Raw genomic sequence first — 17,221 nt, 5'->3', positions numbered from 1 at the left:
CCTGGGGGCAGAGCTATCTTTCCAAAAGATGAACCATATTAATTCCCGAGAAGATAGGTGAAAGAAATCCAGCAGAATTCTAGAAGGGAGGACTATTTTAAAACAAGGGGTTGAGAGTGCATCTCACTGGAAGGGGAAGGAGAATAAAGTGCTTTTAATCCCTCCAGTGTCACAGCCTAGATCATATGTCTCTGGAAACCCACATGTGAGCCATGGGGGCACAGGCAGAGAGCGCTCAGGGGAAGCTGCTAGCTTTGGCTCAAGGTTGAAAATGGGATTCCTAATCCCCTGAAAGCAAAGCAGTGCACTGGGCTTCCTTTCTTTCTTCTTTCTTGTCTTCCCCATTCTCTCATACCCTGGCCCTCAGACAATGCCAGAGGTGGTGGCTGGTGAAGGGGCCAGCAGGAGCCCAAACTCAGAGAGGGGAATTTCCTTCTATGTTCAGTGGGTCTATGACTCTCCGAAGGGCACCGATTTCAAGTGGAAATAATACCAAGTACACTTTCTTTTTTTTAATTTAATTTAATTTTATCATGTTATGTTAGTCCCCATAGTTTTTGATGTAGTGTTCCATGATTCATTGTTTTCGCATAGCACCCAGTGCTCCATGCAATACATTGCCCTCCTTAATACCCCTCACCGGGCTGATCCATCCCCCCACCCCCCTACCCTCTAAAAGCCTCAGTTTGTTTCTCAGAGTCCATAGACTCTCATGGTTCATCTCTCCCTCCAATTTCCGCCCCTTCATTTTCCCCTACCTTCTCCTAATGTCTTCCATGCTATTCCTTATGTTCTGCAAATAAGTGAAACCATATGGTAATTGACTTTCTCTGCTTTGACTTATTTCACTTGCAGAATCTCCTCCAGTCTTAAGGGAAATTTAGAGTAGTAAAAAAACAAACCCTAACAAACAAGAAAAAGAAAGGCAAGCAAAACCCAAAGCAAGTAGAAAAGAAAGAAATCATAAGGAATAGAGCATTAATATGATAAAATACAGAATAGAAAATCAATATAGATTATCAATGGAACAAAAATGGGTTCTTGAAAAGATCAACAAAATTGACAAACCTTACAGACTGCCCAAGAGAAAAAAAAACCAGAAGAGTCAAATTACTAAAATCAAGACTGAATGAAAAGGTGTGCATAGTGACTTCACAAATATTAAAAAAAAAAAATTATAAGGGAATTCTGTGAACAATTATAGAGACAGCCAAGATAAAGTGAGAGAGACAAATTCCTAGAAATTCACAAACCTCCAAAACCATCTCAGGAAAAAATAGAAAATCTGAATAGATCTATAGCAAGTAAAGTGATTGAGTTAGCAATAAAACTTCCTATGAAGAAAAGCCCGCAACCCAAATGGCTTCACTGGTCAATTCTGTCAAACACTGCAAGAAGAATTAACACTATTGCCTAACAAACTCTTCCAAAAAATAAGAAGAGTTAGAAAATTGACTAATGAATTCTATGAGGCCAGAATTACCCTAATACTGAAACCAGACAAAGATAACCCAAAACCAAAAATACTCCAACACTACACATCAATATCCCTTATGGATAGAGATGAAAAATCCTTAACAAAATCTTAGTAAATGAAGTCAAGCAACATAGGAAAAAGATACGTTATGACCAACTGGGATGGAAAGTGAGGTTGGTATAATATGTGAAAACAGACCAATAGAATAAAAACATTAAGAGAGTAAAGGACATACACCATATGATCATCTCAATGGACACAGGAAAAGCACTTGACGAAATCCTATTGGATTTCGTAATACAAACACTCAACAAACTAGGAATAGAAGGCAACTTCCTCAACCTGATAAAGCACCTATGAAAAACCTGTACTTAGACAGTTAGTGGTGAAAAATTGAACGATTTCCCACTAGGATCAGTAAAAAGACCATCATGCCTGCTTTTATACCACTTTTGTCCCATGTTGTACTGGAAGCTTCAGCCAGGGTAGTTAAAGAACAAAAAGATATAAAAACATCCAGATTTGGGGGGCGCCTGGGTGGCTCAGTCGTTAAGCATCTGCCTTCAGCTCAGGTCTGATCCCAGGGTCCTGGGATCGAGCCCCGCATCGGGCTCCCTGCTCCGCGGGAAGCCTGCTTCTCCCTCTCACACTCCCCTTGCTTGTGTTCCCTCTCTCGCTGCCTCTCTGTCAAATAAATAAATAAAATCTTTAAAAAAAAAAAAAAATCCAGAGTTGAAAGGAAGAAGTAAAGCCATCTCTATTTGCAGAGATATGATTTGGTATATAGAAAATTTCAAAAATGCACTTAAAAAAAACCTATTCGGACAAATGATGAAGTTAAGCAAGGTTTCAGGATGAAAGATCCACACACAGAAATCACTTGTATTTCTCTACAGTAGCAATGAATAATCCTAAAATAAAATAAAGAAAACCAATTCCTTTTATAATAGCATCAGAAGAGTTAAATAATTAGGAGTATATTTAACGAACGAAGTTCAAAACTCATACACATTACTATGAAACATTGTTGACAAAAAAAGATCAAAAGATCTAAAGAAATGGAAAGACATCCCATATGCATGGATTTGAAGATTCATATTGTTATGATGGCAATGCTTCCCAGGTTGTCTACACAGTCAAGAAATCGCTATCAAAATCCCAGCTACCTTTTATTTTTTATTCCCAGAAATTGACATACTCATCCTAAAATGCACATGGACATGCAAGGGACCCAGAATAGCAAAACAGTCTGGAAAAAGAACAAAAAATGAGTACTAACAATTTCCCATTTGAAAGCTTACAACAAAGCTACAGTAATCAAGATAACATTGTAGTGGCATAAAGATTGACAGTTGGATCAAGGGAATGGAATTGAGAGTCCAAAATAAACCTTATATTTATGGTCGATTGATTTAGAAAAGGCTGCCAAGACAACTCAGTGGGAAACAATAGTCCTTTTCAGGAAATGATGCTGGAACAAGTAAAGAACCACATGCAAAGGGACCAAGTGGACCCCTTTTCTCACATGATCCACAGGTATTGATTCAAAGGGATTTAAACCTAAGTGTGAGAGCTAAAACCACAACTAGAAGAAAACACAGGAGCAAATCTTCATGGCCTTGGATTAGCCAAGGGGTCATAGATATGACACCAAAAGCACAAGCAAGAAAAAAAGAGAGAAATCTGACTTTGTCAAAATTAAAAACTGTGGAGCTTTAAATGAAAATATCGAGACAGGGAAAAGACAACCCATAGACCAGGACAAAATGTTTGCAGATTTATATCTGATAAGGAACATAAAACCTCTTAAAACTCACTAATAATTGATTTTTTAAAAATAACCCAGTTTGAAAAATGTGGGCAAAGGATCTGAGCAGATAGTTCTCTGAAGAAGACATGGAAATGGCCAAAAAGCACACAAAAAGATGCCTAACATCATAACCACTAGGGAAATGGGAATCAAAACCTCCATGAGCAACCACGCCCCACCTTCCAAGATGGCTGTGAGCACCAAGAGGACACAGAGTGTTGGCACAGATGGGGAGAAATCAGCACCTTCGTGCAGTGCTGGTGAAACGTGGGATGGGTCAGCCACTTTGGAAAGCACTTTGGCAGTTCCTCAAAACGCGAGACACACAGCTATGATCTAGCCCGGAAGTTCTGCTCCTGGGTTTCTACCCAAAAGAAATGAAAACACAGAAACTCTGTACATAAATGGGCATCGCAGCATTACTGGTCATCCCTCCAAAGTGGAAGCAAGCCAAGTGCCCATGTACTGATGAGTTGGTAGTCTGTGCTCTATCCATGCAGTGGAATCCAACAATAACATAGAACGAATTTCAGAAACATGCTACCGTGTGGATGAATGTCAAAAGTACATGAAATGAAAGAAGCAGTCACAAAAATAGCACCTATTGGACGATGCCCTCTGTCTCAGGTGCCCAGAGGCAGATCTATAGAGAGAAAGTAAATGAGTGTTTGCCTGGGGCAGGAGGGTGCAGGCAACGTGGGGGGTGAACCCTCAAGGTATAGGGTCTCTGTTGGGGGTGATGAAACTGTTTTAAATTTCGATTTGAGATGGATATACTAAATATACTAAAATATATTATGTATAAAAATATATATGTAGAATATATAAAATAAATATACTAAAGTAGCATATACTGAATGTACTAAAAACCAAGGAATTGTAAACTTTAACTGGTGAATTGTATGGCATATGAATTCTCTCTCTCCCTCCATTTTCCTGCATATATATTTAAAGAATCAGCACTCGATTCTGAATGATTCTCAGCACCACTTTACCATTGACATCAAGTTTGTGAGTGTTCAAATATCACTGAGAAGCTCACGCTGGCCTGGCACCAAAACAAACTCCAGATGCACGAAAGAGTTGATGGGAACCATGGAAGCATGACAATTTGGAAGACAATCCGGGTCCTTGCTGGGCGCCTGGATGGGAAACGGAGACGCTGCAGAGCAACAGGTTTGACCATGCCATTTTAGCAAAGGAAACTCAGAGACAGACAACAGAACAGGGAAACCACGGGCCCCAAGTCGGGTCAGATGTGACGTCCCTGATGTATTCAGAGCTCTCATATCACCCCCAGGATGCTAAGACCCCACGAGAAACAGCACCGTGTACAGTCACAGGCATTTGATGGCACAGTAGGGATGAAAGGCTTGCAGACCGAATGCTAGTGAGATGTATTCTCACCTAACAAATCAGGCAAGATGGAAATGTGGAAGCAGAGAGGCCACGAGACCCGCATCCTGGTCCCCAGGGCACGATGTGTCAATGAGTTTCAGTTTCTCCAAGCACAAAACGCTCATGTTCTTTGAGCAAGCGTCTGCTTCTGGCATTTTCTCCCAAGGAGAGAATCAGAGAGGTTGTAAGGGATTTGCAACACTGTTCACAGAGGCTTTATTTAGGACGGCAAGGCCCTACACCGCGCGTCCGTGCCAGTATCTCCTGCCCAGGTGAAACAGGAGGGGGAACCCCAACGGTGGTTTCCGAAGGTTCCTCGCCACGTGGACCCAGCCTCGCATCTGGTACCACCTCCCTCATGCGGGGGAGGCAGCCCCTGGCCTTGGCCCCCCTTCCTTATGCAGCAGTGAGCCCCACTTGCCCGCTCCGCCAAACTGCTCCTCGGGAAATTCTGGAGCCCCTGCAGCTGACTCTGTGGGCTATGCAGCGTGCCCCCTCATTCTGGAGCCAGACCGCAGTCTCCCGGCCCCCGGCCAGGCTCTGAACATCAGGTTTGTCTGGGCCGGTAGCTCAGGCCCAGGCCGAACACTTGGCTGCCTCGGTCACTACCTGGGCCAAGACTGCTCCTTGCTGCCATCACCCCCTTGGGCCAGAGATTTCTCGGGGTTGACACCGGTTTTCCTCTCCTCTGCCATGACCATCTCGGCTCTGTAGATGGGCCCGTCTGAGTTGGGAGAGGGAGCGCGTTCTGCCTTTAAAACTGAGCCGATGCCAGAGGGGAAGCGGAGCTAGGGGTGGTCAGGCGCTGCTCACCCTGCCCCACCCCTGGAGTGCAGGTGGACAGACAGCTGTCCGTGTGTCCCTGGGCCGGACGCCAGGCCAAGGACCTCTCATTCTTCAGTCTCACCGAATCTTCACTGTGACCTAGGACGGAGCCGCCTGGGCCTGCTGCCTCAGGAAATCAAACCCCAGTTCACCAAGGCCCCAGGTGCAGGAGGAGCCCGCACCCCGCCTCAAGGCCAGACCCCCGGCTGCAGCCTCCACGGCTCCCCCTGCCCAGCTGGATGCAGCATCAGCTCAGCGCTGCTGGGAAATACCCATGCACCAGTGTTCAGAGCCGCTCTCCTCACAGAACCCGGCTGGCCAGGACAAGCCACGTAACCCACACAGCCCGGGAGGGACACAAAGTGTATGTGCACACAGTGGAATATTCCCCAGCCGAGAGAAGCAACAAGGTGCTGACACGTGCTTTGTACCTCAAAAACGTGTGTGGTGAAAGAAGCCAGCTCGAGAGCACAGATATTGTGAGACATTCAGCATCGGCAGATTCCGAAATCAGCCTCCAGGCTGCAACGCTTGGGAAGCAGGACAAGGGGGGGGAGGGACAGCTGGATGGAAAGGGGTTTCTCTCTGGGAAGGGGGGTCTGCCCACGCGGGGGTGATGGCCGTGCCAGAGCGCGAGTGCTCCCCGTGCCGCACCATCTGCTTCCAGGTGGTGGGGGCGGCACACTTGACGCTGCGCGCATTTTGCCCCGATACACACGGCAGAGAGCACGGGGCTGGCCTTCAGGCCCCTGGTGACCTGGCCGACCGACACGGCTCCCTGGGCCTGCCTGCCTCCCTCCCTGGCTCCAGTCCTCTCCTCTGAGCCTCTGCCCTGTCCCCTGTGACTCAGGCTGTGCCTCCAGTGGCCCGGGTCTGGGCTGCAGGCTGCCCGTGGGCAGTTCAGGTGCTGCGGATGGAAGCCGGCTGGCCGTGCGCTCCCCTCACCCCAGCCCCCGTGGGGACCAACGCGGGCCCAGGTGCCAGATAGGACTGGAGCCCCTGCCTTCCAGACGGCACGAGGCACTTCCCCTCCCTGCCCATGCTCCTGCTCGGGCTCGGGGGCTCCTCTGAAGTGAGTCCCATCTGCCCCAAACGCTGGCTCCCCGGACCCCACCCCACCAGCCAGACTAAGCCCTGGCGACAGACCTACAGAGAAGCCAACACAACCTACACTCCAGGCATCGTACTTCACTCATCCTCACTTGGTGCAGAGGTTGCTTGACCATTCTAGAAACATCCTGCCAAGTTAGGCCCCCAGTGCTGTCCTTTGGTTTATAACAGTAACCTCTCCAAATTTCGAAGGTCACCGGACACATTTCTGTGGGCTGGCCCAGGGGCTGAACCACCTTCTGCTGCAAGCCTGGGGCTCTGTCCTCAGAGGGAATTCCCACCATTCCCGTCCTGAAGCACGACCCTCTACCTGCTCCAGCTGACCTGCGCAGGAGCCCCGGCACAGGGCGGGAGAGCGGACAGGGCCTCGGATCAGGAGCCCAATCTGCTCTCAACGCGACATGACCTCTCTCTGGGAGCCTCCACAGAAGGGACAGCCCTGGAAACAAACTCAGGGGCTGCATCTTATCTAAAGGGGGTATAAACAATGATCCACGTGGCTTTCTGAGACCTGAGAAGGGGCCGTGACCAGGAGGTCAGGCTGACGTGGGTGCCAGGCCTCTGCTGGGGTCTGCCAGGGACTGTGGGCGACCAAGCACAAACTTCCCAGCTGAGGCAAAGGTCCCCACATGCCTGGATTCCCGTGGAGGCAGCAGCCTCTTTCTGGGAGCACGACTTGGGACACACAAGGAGTTGGGAGAGGGAGCGCATTCTGCCTTTTTAAAAACTGGACCGAGGCCAGAGGGGAAGCGGAACCCTCAGGTCTGAATGCAAGACTGGACGGGTCTCTCTGGCCGCCAGGTCAGCCCAGCTGCCCTTGGCAGGTCCCGTCTCTCCCAGCAGGGACCTGGAACCTCCCGGCTGCGCACCAGCGCCATGCTCCTCATCACAGGCACACTACTCAGCCCCTGAGAGCGCCAGGCCAGGCCTCCCAGAAGGCAGGAACACCCGGACCTTACCGGCCTCGCTGACAAACACCTCCTCCGGCGCACTGCTGGGCTCTCGCCAATGATGTTGTAGGCCGTGAGGATGACCTCATAGCACCGGTGTTTCTCAGAGCTACAGGTGGAGGAGACAGGGGTCAGCTGGCCTGGGAACACCTCTCTCTTCCCACTCCCTGAACATTTAGCTTTGCCGGGCCCTTGTAAGTCTTACCTTCCCTGGTGTCCTCAGTGAAATCCCTTTTCCCTGACAACCTATCTCAAATGGCTCCTCCTCCGTGAAGCCTCCCCTGATCTCCACACAGGTGAGTGTAAGCCCCCAAAGCCCAGGAGCTCTACATGGGCCACCACCTCTCCGTGCACACCTGGGTTGCCACAGAGACCTGTCCACTCCAGTGGCTCTGCCCCTTGGAGGCGAGCCCCATCTCCTCTGGCCCTCCAGGGCAGTTCCCACCATGCCTTGCACGGAGCGAACATGCACAATGATTCCTCTCCTGGGTGTGCAGGGCGGCGCCTGTGTCGGGACAGGGAAGTGTCTCACCTGGGAGCTCAGCCCGTAAAGCTGGAGGGGTTTTGAGCGTCTTGGACACGGTGGCTGAGGATACCTCTGACTCCAGCTCCCAGTAGTAGATCTGGTATTCCTGAAGAAGGCTGTTCAGGCTCTTGTCTCTTGGAGGCTGCAAATACATCAAGGTCAGCCCGCCCACGGGGCCTCAAGACCTCCGCTTCAAGTTGAATCAGCCAACTGCGCTGGAGGAAATCACTAATTCAAATAGGGGTTCTAGGTTGTTTGCAGACAAAAAGGTAGGTGCCACATTCATGAAGAGGAGCACAGGGGCCCCCAGGTAGAGGATCAGACCCTGAGAGCCCAGGTTTCCTGGTGCCGGTGTGTGGTACGTGGACACTGAGCATCTTAACCGAATACTTGTAGGACCCCAGGCTAAGGCGGGGAATACAGCCCAGGTAGCAGGTGGGCGAAGACGCTACCCATTGCCTAGTGAACCCAGAACTCTAAGGAACCTATGCATGTGGGCTGGTTCTGCATCATCCACTGGCTGGCCCCAACCTGTCCCTGACAGCCACCCAGGTTCGTGGCAGCCTCACTGGGGGCGGGGGCGGGGGGCAGTGAGTGCTCTGCATGCCAGATCACCCCTATTCTGCCCTGACTCAGACCTAAGCTGGAAGCCCCGTGGTCCCTCCAATGTCAGGTGGCATATGAAGGGCCTAGGGTAGGGCAGGTGCTCATTCGACGTTTCGACACCCTGTGGAACATGAATGGTGTTAGCCAGGCCCTGAATCTCAGAATTTAACCCACACCAGGATGCACACAGGGATGCCCAGCTCACATTCTCCCTCCCGTCAATTTCTGTTGGTTCATTAGTCTGGGGAGGGCTGCAGCAGCCAGAGTGCAGGCCAGGGGGCCAGGGGATCTGGGTCCCGTGTCTCCTCTGGAATACTCAGCAAATAAGGACAAGAACCGCTCAAGCTGTGACCAGACAGATGGACAAAGGGCACGCCCAGGACCCCTGGCTGCAGCAGGGTGGTGAAGCTTGTCCAGAGACAGGGATGCACGCCGAATTCCCCGTGATGCCTACACAGCCACTGTCTATAGGACGCCACCAGCGTCTTAGGAAATGCTGTCCTGGTCCCAGAGTAGAGGCCACAGCTTTGTTGTAGGAAAACTCCTCTGTTGTGGGTTGAACTGTGTCCTCCAAAAAGATACGTTGGTGTCCTAACCCCTGGTACCTGTGGATGCCAGCTTATATGGACACAGGGTTTTGCAGACCTTGCAGTTAAGAGCAACACAGTGCAGTAGGAAGCACCCTAATCCAGGGACTGGTTTCTTTTTTGGAGGGCAATTGGGTTTTATTTATCAAGGTTTTCAATGCACTTGCCTTTTAACCCAACAATTACACTTCTAGAAATCTACCTGACATAAATGCATATATAGAGTCCTGGGTCCTACAAATACAAGCTAAACCTACGGATGCCCCCAAAACCCCAAAACAAAGTATCTAGGGGTCTTTTCAATGACACCTAAAGTCAAGAGGACCACCTTCAAGCTTGAAGGTCACTAACAGCAAAGCTGCTTGCAAATGTAACTGCAAACTCTGGACAGATGAACATGAGCAAGGTATTATAATAGCTAATTCACACGGGGAGCCCAAGTGTTCCACATGATCAGTTGCAGAACATGAAGAAAAGGCATATTTTGAGAAGCAATTTAGGATCCAGCAATCATTTGACAAATACTGAGGCAATAAGATGATCCAAACATCCTTAGAAGAGGAGAGAGATTGGACACACCCCTGGGAGGGCGTCCTGTGAGCACAGAAGCAGAGACTGGAGCCATGTTTGCAATGTTGTGACTTGTAAGAAGAATATCTATTTAGCCATTCAGATGAGAAAACTTGTTTCTCATATACCTGTCTTTGTCCAGAGTGACAAAGGTGTCGCGTCATGTTAATGAGGATGTGGGCTGGTCACCAGGACAACCAACCTTGTGATCAGAGGGTTGGAACTTTTGGTCCCACCCATGACTTCTGAGGACGGGAGAGGGGCTGGAGGTTCAATCGACGGCCAATGGCCAATGCTTTCATCAGTCTAGCCTGTGGAATGAAGCCTCCACAAAAACCCTAGAGGACAGGTTCGGCCTGATGTGTGCAAGTAGAGAGAGCAATGGGCTGCAATGCCTGGAAGGTGGCCAGAACGTGGCAAGAGCTCAGTGCACACCGGCCTCTTTTGCCTTCTATCTTTGGTAGGTTTCGGATCGGCCCTTTGGATTGTTTTTCAAGCACTCTGGGTTCAACCCCTGCCTCACTTAAACCATCTGCTCTAGATCTTGTCCTAGAGTGATCACACGCGGGGACACCGGCTCACACTCTGAGCAAGGCCATGGCACCACGTGGACGGTGCTGGCCCTCGGGTGCTTCCCAAGTGCCGCCAGGTGGGCGCCAGGGAACAGAGAGGGGAAGGGCCTTGCCTAAGGTCACACAGCTCCAGAGCCTGGCGCTAGGCACTCCCAGATTGGAGGTAGGACAGGTCATCTCTCCGAGCGCACCCATCGGCCCTGCGTGCAAGTGCCTTCCTGTCGTCCTCTTCCCTCAGACCTCTGGGCCTGGCCCTGATCTCCACACCTGGACTTGGGGTGGCCTTGGTTAGGGAGCCTGCTGAGGCAGATTCCACAGCGAGGCTGAAGGGCACGTCAGGGGCTTGCCGAGATGGGAACTCACAGCAGATTGGTGTGGGAAGAGGGGGTCTGGGGGTGTGTGGAGGGTGTTCACGTCACTGCCCCACAGTTGCGTCCCCGGCAACTGACTGAATCTGTCTGGGCCCCCACTTCTTCTGTAGAACTGGGGCTCACAGTGCTTTGTTCCCCAGGCTTTGGTGAGGATAAACCAAGACAATGTACAATAAGCACCTCGCCAGTGTTTGGAACAGAAGCGGCGTCCATGAAGACAGATCTCCCGAGGATTGCTCCACAGGAAACTTTACTGAGCACCTGCTCAGCTGGGCACGTGGTTTTGAACATCAGAGACCAAGTGCCTGGCTTCAGGGAGCTGCCCTCCAACACGGTGACTCAGAGCCACCCTGGGCCAGTGACACAACCTCTCTGAGCCCAGTCTCCAGCATCAAACCGGGGACATTCCTGCCTGGCTGATAAACGTCAGGCTGTGTAGACACGCGACGGTACAGGGCCTGACCTGGAAGCCGTGGACCCTGCAAGTTCCCGGCTCCGTTTCCTGCCCAGCTCTCCTCCCCCGTAGCACCACGACAGTGGACTTGGGCCTCGGGTCTTACCTCTCTTCTCAGTGGTGATGACGGGGGCCTCCAGCGGCTCGCCCAGCCCTGCCTCGTCTTGGCCGGCAGCCTGAAGATGTATGCTGACTCAGGGGCCAGCTCGGTGCCCGTGAACTGCCTCACCGTGGCACCCACCTCCACCGTGGTGAACGTGCTGGGGCTGCTGCCGGCCAGGCGGTGGCGATCTGGTACCCTGCGGGGGGGACAGGAGGGCCATGCGTCAGTGACATCACCCTCAAATGGCATAGAAACCCTTCCTCCAGCCCCTCAAACGGCACGGAGTGACTTCCCCTCTCTGTTCTGCTCACCACGTACTTGTTGACAGGCCACACGCCTTGATGGGAACCTGGGCCCCTGGACACCGGGACTGCATCTATCTTGGCCTCCCCCCAAAGCCCTTGCCTTGCCCAGGGCAGGCACTCAGGAAAGATGACATGAATGGAGGGGCAGGGTTTCAGGGCCCCGCCAACACTGGTGAAGGATTCTCTTCTCTCAGCGGGGCCTGATTTTCAGGTTTCACAATAATGACTTGGTCATTTTCGAACACGGACAGGGATCAAATGATCATTCTGTAATCCCCCCAGCAATGCAAAGCGGCTTGCAGGGGTGTGTCCCTCCACTGGCTTCAGGCCCCTGCTGGTGAGATGATCTTGTTCCAGGTCTCACAAATTTCACCCCAGGGCGCACGATCTACCCACAGCTCACAGCCAGATGCTATGGGTGTGACCGGGCTACCGTGCAAAGAGAGATGTTCTGTCCCCTTCTATGACCTCCCCTAGCACAGGGTAAATGCCAACCAGAAAGCCGTCATGTGAGGCACCGAGACTGCGGACCCCTTTATTTTTTACCACCAACAGTAAGTACCAACTTAGGAAATTACCAGAGGATCCTGGACACAGGATTCTCACTAGAATTTTGCAAATATAACAGGTTTCAGGCCACGCCATTTGTTCCATTTGGTGTTTTTGTGATGGGCACCACCTAGGCCACGATGTGGGGCAGACAGGTCCCCTGTGACAGGCGGCACGAACACAAGTGGGCAGTGGGAGGGAACGACGGCTACTGCAGAGCAGGTGCGTCCATGGGGCACAGCCTGGGGTCCCCCTCGGTCAGCAATCACACGGCCCTCCCGCTCCCCTTCCCCAAGCCACTCACCTCGTTCTCCCTGAGAACAGTCACACCGAGGCTATTCAAAACCACGACTTCTAGCTGGCTAAAGAGAGGGTCGTACACCCAGCAGTGCCTTCTGGGAATCTGCAGAGGGGAAGAATGAGTTCTATCAACGCAACGATCTGTGTGCAGACCGTGTGCAAGACCAAAGGAGGGGGTGATCAAGAAGAACCCAAAGATGTGCCTGGCACTTTTCCAAAAAGAGAAGCAAAAATGTGAGCTGGTGTCTACCTAGGACTCAGGTGGCAAAGTTCCCAATGCCATAACATACACACTTCAAATGGCAGGTTCCCGGGACTGGGGACTCCCCTGGGATGGAGCCAGGAGTCGCAGCAGACTCATCTGACGAGGAGTCAAGATGCAGTTTTCCAAGGGCTTCCAAACAAGTCCCCTCAGGGGCCTTCAATTGTTCCAGATGTTTTGAAAGATAGCCCTTGATGGTTTCTGAAAGAGCAGGCCCCCGAACACAGTCAGAGGGCATGCTCCGACCCTGTGAACCAAATCCTTCACCGAAATCCACAGACCCAGGGAGAAAAAAAGCAAGTCGGGAAATGCTTCAGCTCCTCAGGGAGAAGGCCGCGGGCCTCACTCCCAAACATGCCTGGGAGGTACGGCCAGGCCCACCAGCACCACAGGCTGTCCCGGGTCCTTTCATGTCACCTGCCCCTCACCCCCCGCCTGCAACCCCTGAGAATGTTCCAGCAAAAAACTGGCTTCATTTATGGGCACAGTTTCCACCCAGAACTGTAATGTGAACTGTGTCTAATTTAGTAGGAGGTACCTGGTTAATGTGGGTTATGCTCTGAAGTATCTACTTTTTGATTATAACAAAGAACAGAGGAACAGAGCTCTCAAAATCACACTGTAAAAGTCTGGGAATAGGAATATTTAATGTCAAAAGTTCAAAGAAAAATAAGGCTGGGGCTCTTGGAGTCTAACAAAATACAGTCGTTTAAATCTTCTCACACGGCAGTGGGTTCTCTTATCTTTCATTTCATTATACTGACACTGAATTTATTTGAACAAACCTGTACACAAAACAAAAAGCTAAAGACCCTACAACCCCAGAGTAAGACACTGATTTTCACTTACCAGCCAAGCTATCTTCAAATAAGACTCCTGGCTCGGAAAGGCTGCATGTAAAACTGGCTCTTTCAGTCCTTGCTGCTGAAAGTCCTGCTGGAAGCTTGTTGGGAGAAACTTGACAGCAGATATCAAGCTGGTCACTGCCTGTCACTGAAGAAGTCCACTTCTGGGAAATGTCCTGAGAGGATCATCCTGTATTTGGTAAGAGCTTTACGCATAAAGGTGCTCACGAACAGTCAGATGTAAGAACTAAAAAGACAAAGGAAACAAACTAAATGTCCCTCAAGAAAAATTCTAACTGCTCTACATTCCCTCCCCGTATTGTCATTTAATCCTCAAATAATCCCTTTCACAGATATAGAAACTGAGGCTCAGGGCTAGGAAGTGCCAAGATACACAGCTGTGAGCAGGAAGTCAGAATTAGAACCTAGCTCTGTGAACAAAAATATCACCAAATATGGACTGGACTCCTTTCTTTGTCCACATTCAGGCCCTCCTCCCACACCCTCCACCCCCAGCCCTGGCCATCTGGTACCCACCTAGTACCAGACTCCATAATTCAGACAGAAGCAGGTCCTTCCTGTTAAGAGAAAAAGGCATGGTCATCTCCCAACTTTCTCCAGGCCGCCCCCTCAGTGACCCTGCCCCTGACCATGAGCTGGATGCGGGGAGGATGGAGTGCCCTCACACACAGGGCACACAGCACCTGCCCTGGAGTGGCAGGAGCAGGGTCCATAGTGCACATGTCCAGAGCCAGCGTGGTATGGCCGGCGCTCAGAGAGGGCAGAAGGGTTGCTAGAGGACGTCCTGATTCCCAAGGACCCCTCTGGTCTCTTCTGTATCTTTGGCCCACACCACGGCCTGGCACAGAGGCTGAGCTCCATGGATAGTTACTAGACACACAGACTGAGCCTCTCTGAGCTTTAGTTTCCTCACCTCTAGAATGGGGAAAAGGATCGTCCCTCTCATGCAGGGTTACAGAAGGAATCAAGTGGGTCAAGACACAGCAATGGCCTCACCGATAGCAGGGACTCAATAAACAGTCTTTGTTATTACAAATAACTCCAAAGTGAAAGTAAAAGGAGAGACAAATCCAGGGTCTGGACTTTCTTTATTCAAGTCAACTGGCTTATGCAAACCCAGAGCAGAACACAGTGGACAGTGATTTACAACGAACCCGGTGAAATGTCCAATCAAAAGACATACAGTGGCTGGAAACACAACACCCATCCATGTGCCTAAGGACAACACAGACCAAAAGTAATGGGACAGAAAAGATGTTCTGCGCAAGTGGGATCCAAGAGAGAGCTGGAAGAGCTATAATCAGACAAAATAGAATTCAATGCCATTTAAACACATACCAACATTTGTGAGAGGCAGCAACAGTGGTTCTAAGAGGGAAGTTTATAGCGATACAGGCCTGCCTCAAGAAGGAAGAGAAGTCTCAAACACACACCCTAATGTGACACCTTGTGACCTAAGAAAAGAACAAAGCCCAAAGTCAGTAGGAGGAGGGCAACAACAAAGATCAGAACCGAAATAAATGAAAGAGGGACTAAAAAAAAAGAGGAAAGATAGGGCGCCTGGGTGGCTCCGTTGATTAAGCATCCGACTGATGATTTCTGCTCAGGTCATGACCTCAGGGAATTGATATCAAGGCCTGTGTCAGGATCTGTGCTCAGTGTGGTGTCAGCTTGGGGTTCTCTCTCCCTCTGCCTCTCTTCTTGTGCACTCTCTCTCAAATAAATAAATAAATAAATAAATAAATCTAAAAAAAACCATAAAACAAAATTGACACAACTTTAGCTACACACACCAAGAAAGAAAAAGAGGGGAGTAAAATCAGAAATGACAGTAGAGATATGACAATGGACACCACCAAAACAAAGCCTCAAAGGGACTACTGTGAACAGGACACAGCAACAATTTGGACAACCTCAAAGAATCAGCAATTTATTTATTTATATTTATGTTTCAAATTTTTATTTAAATTCTAGTTCATTGTGGCGCCTGATGGCTCAGTCGGTTGAGCCTCTGACTCTTGGTTTCGGGTCAGGTTGTGATCTCAGGGTCATGTGACTCAGCCCCACATCAGGCTCCAGGCTCAGCATGGAGTCTTCATGAGACTCTCTCTCTCCTCCTCTCCCTCTGTCCCTCCCACTCGTGCTGCCTGTCTGTCCCTCTCTCTCATATAAATAAAATCTTAAGGGCTCCTGGGTGGCTCAGTTATTAAGCATCTGCTTTCAGTTCAGGTCATGATCCCAAGGTCCTGGGATCGAGCCCCACATCGGGCTCCCTGCTCTGTGGGAAGCCTGCTTCTCCCTCTCCCACTCTCCCTGCTTGTGTTCCCTTTCTCGCTGTGTCTCTCTCTGTCAAATAAATAAAATTAAAAAAAAATAAAAAATAAAAACTTAAAAATAATAAATAAGTAAATTAAAGTAAATAAATAAATAAATTCTAATTAGTGACATACACAGTATAACATTAGTTTCAGGAATAGAATTTAGTGACTCAACACTTACATAAAGCACCTAGTGCTCATCGTATCAGCAATTTAAAACCTCCCAAAAACCAAATTCCAGGACTAAATGCCTTTAATGGTGAATTCTACCATTCAGGGAAGAATTCATACAGTCCTTCTCAAACTTTTCCAAAAAACAGAAGAGAAAGCTTGTAAACTCATTTGCCGAGGCCAACATTACCCTGATACCAAATCCAGACAATGACACTCCAAGGAAAGAGAATTACAGGCCAATATCCCTGATGAACATAGAGGCAAAAATGTTCAACAAAATACTAGCAAACGAAGATCACCACTATGCTGAAAGGATCATATACTATGATCAAGTGGGATTTGTTCCAGGAATGGAAGGAGGAGGGTTCACACATGCACATCAGTCAAAGTGATCTATCACATTAACAAAATGAAGAATAAAAATCATGTGATCATCTTGAGAAATGCAGAGAAAGCATTTGACAAAACCTAGTATCCATTTATGATCAAAATTCTCAACAGAGCAGGTAGAGCGGGAACATACCTCAACATGATAAAGGCCACACAGGACAAGCCCACAGATAACATCCCATCCAATAGTGAAAAGTTTCAGCTTTCTTCAGTTCCTCTAAGATCCTCTATGTTAGGAACTTTCCTGATCTTTTCTCACCACTTTTATTCAACATAGTATTGGAAAACCTAGGCAGAGCAATTATGCAAGAAAAATAAACAAAAGGCATCTAAATTGGAAAGAAACAAGAAAAACTGTCACTATCTGCAGATGACATAGTATATAAGGAAAACAAAGACTCCACAGAAAAACTGTCACTATTTGCAGATGACATAGTATATAAGGAAAACAAAGACTCCACAGAAAAACTGTTTGAACTAATGACTGATTTCAGTAAGGGTATAGGATACAATATCAATACACAAAAATCTGTTGTGTGTCTATACACTAATAACAAATTATCAGAAAAAGAAATTAGGAAGATGATCCCAGCTGAAGTCGCATCAAAAAGAATAGAATACCCAGGAAGAAACTCCACCAAGAGGTGAAAACCTATATACTGAAAACTATAAGACGTTAAGGAAAGAAACTGAAGACA

The 17,221-nt window shown here is 49.1% G+C and overlaps 1 long non-coding RNA gene across 1 annotated transcript; it reads right to left on the bottom strand.

Moving 5' to 3' along the window:
• Positions 1-7,604: 7,604 nt before the first annotated feature.
• On the bottom strand, positions 7,605-16,770 carry LOC116629034. Its single transcript, XR_004298696.1, has 7 exons — positions 16,657-16,770; positions 14,158-14,198; positions 13,625-13,867; positions 12,518-12,616; positions 11,363-11,555; positions 8,103-8,238; positions 7,605-7,679 (listed from the first exon to the last, which is right to left on the bottom strand). It is a non-coding gene; the product is annotated as an uncharacterized LOC116629034 (long non-coding RNA).
• Positions 16,771-17,221: the final 451 nt, after the last annotated feature.

This window comes from Phoca vitulina, unplaced genomic scaffold, assembly GCF_004348235.1.
Source record: "Phoca vitulina isolate PV1807 unplaced genomic scaffold, GSC_HSeal_1.0 scaffold203, whole genome shotgun sequence".
NCBI classification, from domain to species: Eukaryota; Metazoa; Chordata; class Mammalia; order Carnivora; family Phocidae; genus Phoca; species Phoca vitulina.
Note: the sequence above shows the minus strand (reverse complement) of the source record. Positions and strands in the feature narration are given on the sequence as shown.